Source organism: Aedes aegypti, unplaced genomic scaffold, assembly GCF_002204515.2.
Source record: "Aedes aegypti strain LVP_AGWG unplaced genomic scaffold, AaegL5.0 Primary Assembly AGWG_AaegL5_hic_scaff_1072_PBJ_arrow, whole genome shotgun sequence".
Classification (NCBI taxonomy): domain Eukaryota; kingdom Metazoa; phylum Arthropoda; class Insecta; order Diptera; family Culicidae; genus Aedes; species Aedes aegypti.
In genome coordinates this window covers 188-8,365 of record NW_018734486.1, presented here as the reverse complement: position 1 = coordinate 8,365, position 8,178 = coordinate 188, and the positions used below count along the sequence as shown (strand labels likewise).

Genomic DNA, 8,178 nt, shown 5'->3' with positions numbered 1-8,178 from the left:
AACGCGATCATCAATTTTCCTGAACCAAACAGTAGATGATGTGCTGTTGCTCATATGTTTGAGCTTAAAATCCCATATTAATTTCAATTCCAATGCGCCAGCTCATGGAACGACCAAATGAGCTGAATTTTTCAGAAAGGCTTCCTCTAACCCCAAGAAATAATCCTGGGGGGTGCCCCGTGGAATCATACAACTTTATTTTTCTCCCATACTGAGCTGGGCCAGTCTAATGCAGCTGCTACTACCGTGCTCATCCTTCCCAGCAGCCTTGTTCTTCAGCTCCTTAATCGCCTTCTCAACCTCATTTAGTGATGGAGGCTCCACAGCTCGACCATCGTTCTCGATGTTTATTCTGTTCTCCGATGCTCTTGTGGCGAGTGTACTTTCGGAGAAAGCACTGGTCTCGATGGTGTCTGATGTAAGAAACTCTCGTATATTTCATTTCAAATGTTTTTTTTATAAAGTTACATAGTTTAGTTTGCTTAACCTATACATATAAGTTTGCTTATGTCTAGAATTTATCAGAGAAGTTTGGAGCTTACGTGAACGAAGAAAAAGGTTTTGAAAACATGTACTAGGCGATGATTTAACAATTCGTTGCTTCGGGTTTCAAGTGGTCATAAATATTAAACGTTGCGTCGTCTGTTACGCACGTTGTGCGGAAGAGGCATAGACGTAACGGTAATGTTTGTAAATTGAGTAAGGGTGAAAAGAGACTCAGCATTGTTCTACTTTTACCAGATGTTGGTCGAAGCAGAAGAATGTCAAGTGTGTTTTGTAATTTATTGTTTTGCTAGAAAGAAGGTTTCGTATTCTTGGCAAAGCAAAGAGTGCTTGCTCTGGAGGATTCATGCAACAATGTTGCGTGAGAAGAAATTTAGCAGACGATGTCTACAAGTGAATTGTAAGATACCTTCTGTGTTGATATATTGATAGCAGAATGGGTGAATGAAGATGCAGAGATGCCACACTCTATCATTCAGTAACGTTTCGAAGTACTCTATCCGGGATTATCACAAAAGGCCGAATAGGGCTCTGCACTGTTTTGATTTTGTATGGGATTTTGACTTTTACTGGCCTTGTTGTTTACAAATTTCATGGTAGAGTGAAAGAGACAGGAAGATTTTTGTGTAGAGCCCCATACATTCTAGCCTACCACAAAAGGCCGAATGCACAGAAGGCCGAATCACCTAAAGAATAAAGGTTGGATATGAAAAGAACAAGTCCATACTTAGTTAAATGCAGTCATGTCAGTAAACAGTGTAAAATTTACATGCGGCGAAGCCGTATTGAGGATAAAGGAACTGAGGCGGCAGAAGGCCGCCGAAGTCTCTGATATCCGAAGGGTGTGTATTGACTGTTTAACGATAAACTTGCGACGATCGACGCGCCACCATATTTCATATAACGGAGGTTATTAGAACTAACTTGGAGGTGATGATTTGGAGGTTATTTAGCAATTTGGAGGTTAAAATCACCTCCAAACACTAGCGATTTTGCGGGTAGGATGTTGACGTTTGATCACGAATAGCATCTATTCGGTGTCATGCAAACAGCAAATCCAGGCGTTTGCCCGGTATAATGCAAACAGAGGATGTTTTTCCATTTTTAGGTCCGACGAGCGGCAGCGAGTTCGGACAGCAAGCGCTTGCCCGGTATAATGCCAACATAGTCTTTTACGAAACAAGCAGGAGAATGATTGCTGAGATAGGGTACAACAAGTGTTTGAGTGATCATAAGAATACTAAGAATACTTTTCATCGTACAATGCTCATTCGATTCTGACTCGGCAACTTGAATTTGGCAACTATTTCAAATGGCTAACACATTCATCAATAGAAAAACTTAAAAGTAGATGGAGATGAAGTATACCTTTTAATTCCGCTCCTTATCTTTGACAGATACGCGTATTTCGACTACCACTTGCAGTTTTCTTCAGTGTCAGTTACTCGTATCCACTGGATACTCAGAGGATTCAAACATTAATTGAAGACATTCATCAATGTTTTTTCCTTCTTTTGATCAAAGGCTGTTCTATATAGATTGATTTCACAGTGATTATTGTAGGGTTCTAGGTAATGCAGAGTATCCTGATCTAACAACTAACAATCCATTCCACCTGAACTTTCATCCGGCGGCTTATAGGTGATGTAAATTATCTTAACCTATCCCTGTTAATTACCCATTCGACCTAACGATTCATTAGAACTATCGGCCATTAGGTCCCTTTCGGCATAGCGGGATAGAACCGTTTAGACACGCTAATAAAACTGTGCATGCAGAAAAACCGCAATAAAATCGCCGTGATTCTTCGTCAAAATTTATAATGTGCGCCATCAAAATGTGCCCGTGTTACTCGAATCTAACAATTTAATCGGCCTTTTTCAGGGCTAACAAATGTGTACTAAGGAGTTAATCGTGTGATATTCCCTAATGTGTTCACCACATACTTGCTATAATCTCTTAATTCATCTTGTAGCATCATACAATATCGGCAATTTGAGAATGTATTTTTTTTTGCATTACATTTTAAAAGGTTGACCACCGAGTTTTTTTTTTTGTTTCAAAGGTTATGCTTCTGATTTGGTTTTACCCTAGTAGTATTATTAGGCCTTACAGACTCTGGTAGTTTTAAAAAATAAAATTTATAATAAATCTTCGAGCTGTTTAGTAGAATACCTATATATAGATGAAAAAACCGAATTTAGTTCTATACCATTTAATTCCACTAGAGTTTGTATCCTTTGACAGATACGCGTATTTCGACCTCAACTGTAAGGCCGTCTTCAGTGTCGAGTCTAGTACACGACACTGAAGACAGCCTTACAGTTGAGGTCGAAATACGCGTATCTGTCAAAAGATACAAACTCTAGTGGAATTAAATGGTATAGTACTAACACAATAAATTCGTTTTTTTTTCATCAACTTAGATAAAATTTGTTATTCTAACTACTATTTACAAGCCTACTAAAAAAGAAAAAAAAAATGATAACCTATAGTCGAAATCAGGTGGATGAAAATGATTTCTGTGGGCTCCGGGGTTAAAGGGTCTGGTAAAATGGCAATGATTTCAAGTAAAGCTTGATCTTTGGCTGTCCTTCCACTCATTCGAAAAGCTATTCTAAAATTCTAAGACAGTACTGAAAACGAAGCGTTTGGATGTGAGTTCGACCAAGGTATTGTCGAGAAAGCCAACGAATAGAAACTACAGCGTGTGATCTTGGACGCTAAACTATGAATGACCATATATTTTCAAAAATGTATGGCATATATATACAAGAAATTACTTACAACTAAATTTACCTACGGTTACCTGAGCACCCAAACGGTTGGCCCTCTCGGTCGCGGCGCCCTTCTCGGCTACTGTCTATGTTTTATTATTCTACCTTTTGGGTTTCTCTCTTTCAAACTACCCTTGCGCATGGAATAGATAATTACTCTTTTGTTTAAAACCGAGATGCGTGCGTTGCCTGATTTGAGGGATGATTTTATTGCTCGGGGATTTTGGCCACGCTCATTAAGATGAAGTGGCGTGTAACTCAAAGAATCATTAGAATCATCATTGATGTAATAGTAGTAGTGTCGCCTTTCCATGTATATTTTCAAAACAAATAAACAAAAAATATAACATTTGTGTTAAGCATATTTTTATGTAAACACATGGGAAATTTAGTAGATTGACGAGTATTGGATATCAAAATCAACTCTTCAATCGTACATATCAAAAGAAAACATTACAATTTTATGAAGGGCAACGGAATTTCTCTGTTTTTAATTGGATTTATCGCATATTTTTGTTATGCATCGGTACGGTTTATGTTTGCAAGGGATGGCAGTGTTGCCAGGTGATTCGTGACAGATTTGTCTAGCAATTGTTATATGTTTGTTTTCGGAACATTTGCTGCACATTATAAAAACTTATCATTTTGAAAATAGTTTTGCATCACAAGATCACTGATTTAATAAAGAGTTCTGTTTGATCTTTCGACCTTGACACTTGCTTTTGCCGGGGCGAGCGACGAGGGCAGGATCAAACATGTCGCGCGTTGGTCTAGTAAGTGAAAAAGTGGCGTGATCGGTGAGTTCGGTTGGAGTAACTGAAAAAGTGCCGCGATCGGTTAGTTCTGTTTGATCCTTCGACCTTGACGCTTGCTCCTGGGCAGTGCGTCAAGAAAGCCCGAACAGTTTTTTTTTTAATTCTTTTTGGGTCGCGCGCTTATTTTTTTTCCTGAGTGCTTTTTTATAGCCGAGCAAACGAGTGAAGCCGAAAGTGGATTGTGGCTGCTCAGTCAAGGATAACGGATCAATTGGTGAGCTCGTTTCATGCTACTATTTCTAATCTATAAAATATGTATGACTGCACATTCAATCGTTACAATGGTGGGATGTAAATATGATTTTTCAACAAACTATGGATGGTTCGTCACTGTGAGTGTCGACACAAACTCTGATTCAGGATTTTTTTATGTTTAACTTTTTTTTCAGAACACCTCTTATATACCTTTATTTTTGTAATTAAAAAAAACTTTGAATGGTTCGACACTACAAGTGTAGACTTGCGAAAGGTTCACTTTATTCAACAAACTTTGGATGGTTCGCCACTGTAAGTGTCGGCATAAGAATAAGAGTGTTCTATGATGTCCCAACCAATTTTTTGTTTCTTTTCAAATGAGTAAAATATAATAACACATGCTTTCGTCCTGACAGCTGTAGGAATGTTACATTTAGGTATTTGTTCAACAAACTTTGAATGGTTCGTCACCTCAAGTGTCGGCATAATTTTCCTCTACATAGAAATTGTTCATATCAAATGAAAATATTATATTTACGTATAAGCATGTATATATCTCACAAATCATTGTTTATCATGGTCTAATCGCTTATCAAAGTGAATCCTATGACCCAACGATCCTCCCCATTAACAAACATCCCTCCCAGTAACCTTTGTGGAGATGCAGAGGCAAACACGGTCTCCAAAAAGCAAAGGTTACACACTAACATTCCTTCCCCCAATCCCACCTGACTGCAAGGACGTGGCCGGCGCCGTTATTGACCCTGTATAAATAGAGGCACTGAATTATGTACACTGAAGAAGATTATGGCCAATCCCAGCCGAACTTCTAGTTGATTCTTTGTGCATTTTCACTGACTTCGGTCAATTACGGAATAGCAACCATTGATATGTGTAGTCAGTCTAAGCTAAGCTAAGCTACAAGATCACTGATTTAATAAAATTTTAATGATTTTTGTGATCAATTCACATTAAATGCTATTATTTTACAGATAGCAACTTCGACATCACTGCGCTTAACGATCGCGATGATTGTGCACACACGATAGACGCGTCCCGACGCATCCCGACGCACCGCACTGTGGAGCTTTTCAATTATTTTGGGTAGTCCAAATTGATAAACTCTTGGTATGATTTTATGCTTCGTAGAGATGGTTTTTGTAATTTGAGAGAATCGAAAAACAAACAACGTATGAGTTTCAAGTTTCTATACTTTGCCCAACCTTTCCGCAGTGAAAATTAATACAACAGAAAAAAAGTTGGATATTTTAGACTATAAACACAGGCATGTCTCAGTGTGCGGTGGCGGCGTCGATTCACAGCAAGTGAAAACCACGGCCATAATAGTTTTGAGTGTTGCGGTTGATAAAACTTTATAAATATTTGATTCCCGTTTGAAATGTGTTCCTTTAAGGAAAGTGAATGAAAGATTTGTTTAGTGGAAGTGTAGTGAACGCAATATGAAATGCGAAACACAAATGTTTGCTGCAGATTACAATGGAAAAGGTAAGCACCTTCTATTTACAAGTGTAGTTGTGTGAGGCAATGAAAATGAGGCATAAAATCGGAGATTTTTTTGAGAATATAAATCTCATGTATATTGTCGCTAAATTGATAATGCTGTATCTGAGAGTGGTGATTAAATATTGAAATACAACCTGAAGTATTTTTCTTCGCATAAATTATCCATTAAATCAGGTGATAAGCAGTTATATTTCATCGATGTTGCAAATACCAATACTATCATAACAATATGATAATGATTTTTGAAGAAGCCATTTTGTGATGACGCACCAAAAGGCCTTAAGAGGTAGAAATTCTTTTCATCCTAATGATTTTACAATCGCTACGTTTTTCTGAACAAAGGGTTTTTCTGTTGCAATGGATTTTCCCTATATGTCTGTTATTTTTAAAATCGTTTATTGCAGCGTCTGCAACAATTTCTGTAGAATGTGTAATTTTGAGAATGGGCGTGGTCAGCTACAATAGTAAATATTACCTCAGATTTTTTCCCGTGTGCAAATTTCTTTCCATCCTACCAACAATATAACACACAGTGGAATCTTCAAATATTAAGCATTTAATTAGATAATTACATTCTATCTACCATACCTAGAACTGCACCCGCGATTCCGAAGTATCCAGCATCCGATCGGCCATTCGAATTCGCTGCTGCAGCAGTTGTAGTTGCTCCTCTGGAACACTCGACTTGTCACTTCCTTTCAGCAGAAAATGATGCAAAAATAAACGCAAACTGTCTTTGAAGCCCTTCAGCTTGAAACTGGGAGCAATCCTGTTAAACACCTGCAGACATTTGTTCTCATCCTCCAAGAGCAATATGCCCAACATGATCTGCCGTACCACTCGTAGGGTTACCTTATCGATTTCGGCAAATTCGATCACTTTAAGGACAGACAAAGCCAAACCCCCTTCCACTTATCAAATACGTTAGCAATTTCGCTATGTTCCTCGATGGAGATGGCTTCAGGGTATGAATTTCCTTCAGACGATCCCAAATGGCATATTGGATGGCCAACTGATAGCGACGATCATATTCGCAGAACTTTTGCGAAAGTATTACTGTAGTACGGGTTATAATCTTTCTCTGATAGACAACAGTGCAGTATAACTGTAGCCATCACTCGTTGGTCCTTGATGGACAGACGCAGGATTTTGTCGAATGCATCCAAATAGTCTTCTGCACTCATAATAGCACAGAAAATGTTACGCTTATCATCAGTGTTCATTCGCTGTTTTCGTGCCAATTCCAACAATTGCTGACTGAAACCACCAGCGTTTCCTCCTGTTGAGTTATTGCCAGAAGCTGCATCTTTGCCGTCCTTTTTGCCATGCCAAGCAGACCCAACTAACCACCATTTGCCTCGTTCGTCAACGTTGAGCAAATCGTCCAAACCCAATATTAATCGTGCTGACGTACTTTCCGCTTGTGATCATACCCTTCAATATTTTACGGAAATGTTCCACCAGGGTAGGATCATATTGGGGGAATCTTATTCATGTTGTTGTTCTTAACCGCCAAAAGCGTATCCAGCATAAACTTAACACGGGTGCTGAAAAAAAATTGAATAGTATTTTAGAACTTTTGTTTGACCAGTTAGAGGCCGATGAAATCTTACTCATTCTTCAATTCAGCTGGAGCTTCGGCTGCCTTTTTCTGTGCCTTCTGATCATTTCCTTCAGCGCAAGAGATCATCCTTTCGCAGTACGAAACCAATAGATCTCAACACCAGGCAGTATACATTCCACCGCTTTTTCGTTTGAAATTGCCAAAGCAGCGATCAATGAACTGTCGTACATAAGTTTGTTCTTGAAAACTTTGGGGAACGTGTACAGGTGGACACAGAATCAACACGCAATTGGTCCAGCGTCTTGTCTTCGACGATCCGAAAGGCGTCGATTGTGTTGACAGCTGTTATAACCGCTTCTACCAACCGTATTCAAAAGGAGAATTCCCACCTCCGAACCGACGTTTGTCGTGGCAGGACACGTACTAGCCAAAAGCGATGTTGCAATCACATTCTCGTCAGCGATAGAGCTGTTAGACAACTATCGCTTCCAATATCCATTCTGTCAGGCCTATCCCCGCTACTCACATCTCCCATGCACTTGGAAACACCATTTCTTAGAAGCAAACCCCCCCCCCAACACATGAAACGGAACACCTCTCTTTAAATTCAAGCAAACGTGATTATGCTGTTTGGCGCTCGTCCGTCCTTATCACTTGTTGTGAAAGAGACATCTCGTAATCTCCGCAATTTTCTCACAAAATATATCCGCTTGGCGTATGCGCAGCCAGTCACCCAGTCTGCATATCTATAATGACATTTTTTCTGTATTACATGTTCAGGGAATGGAGCATTTTGGAG

The 8,178-nt window shown here is 39.1% G+C and overlaps 1 pseudogene; it reads right to left on the bottom strand.

Moving 5' to 3' along the window:
* Positions 1-6,342: 6,342 nt before the first annotated feature.
* On the bottom strand, positions 6,343-7,609 carry LOC110680227 (annotated as a pseudogene).
* Positions 7,610-8,178: the final 569 nt, after the last annotated feature.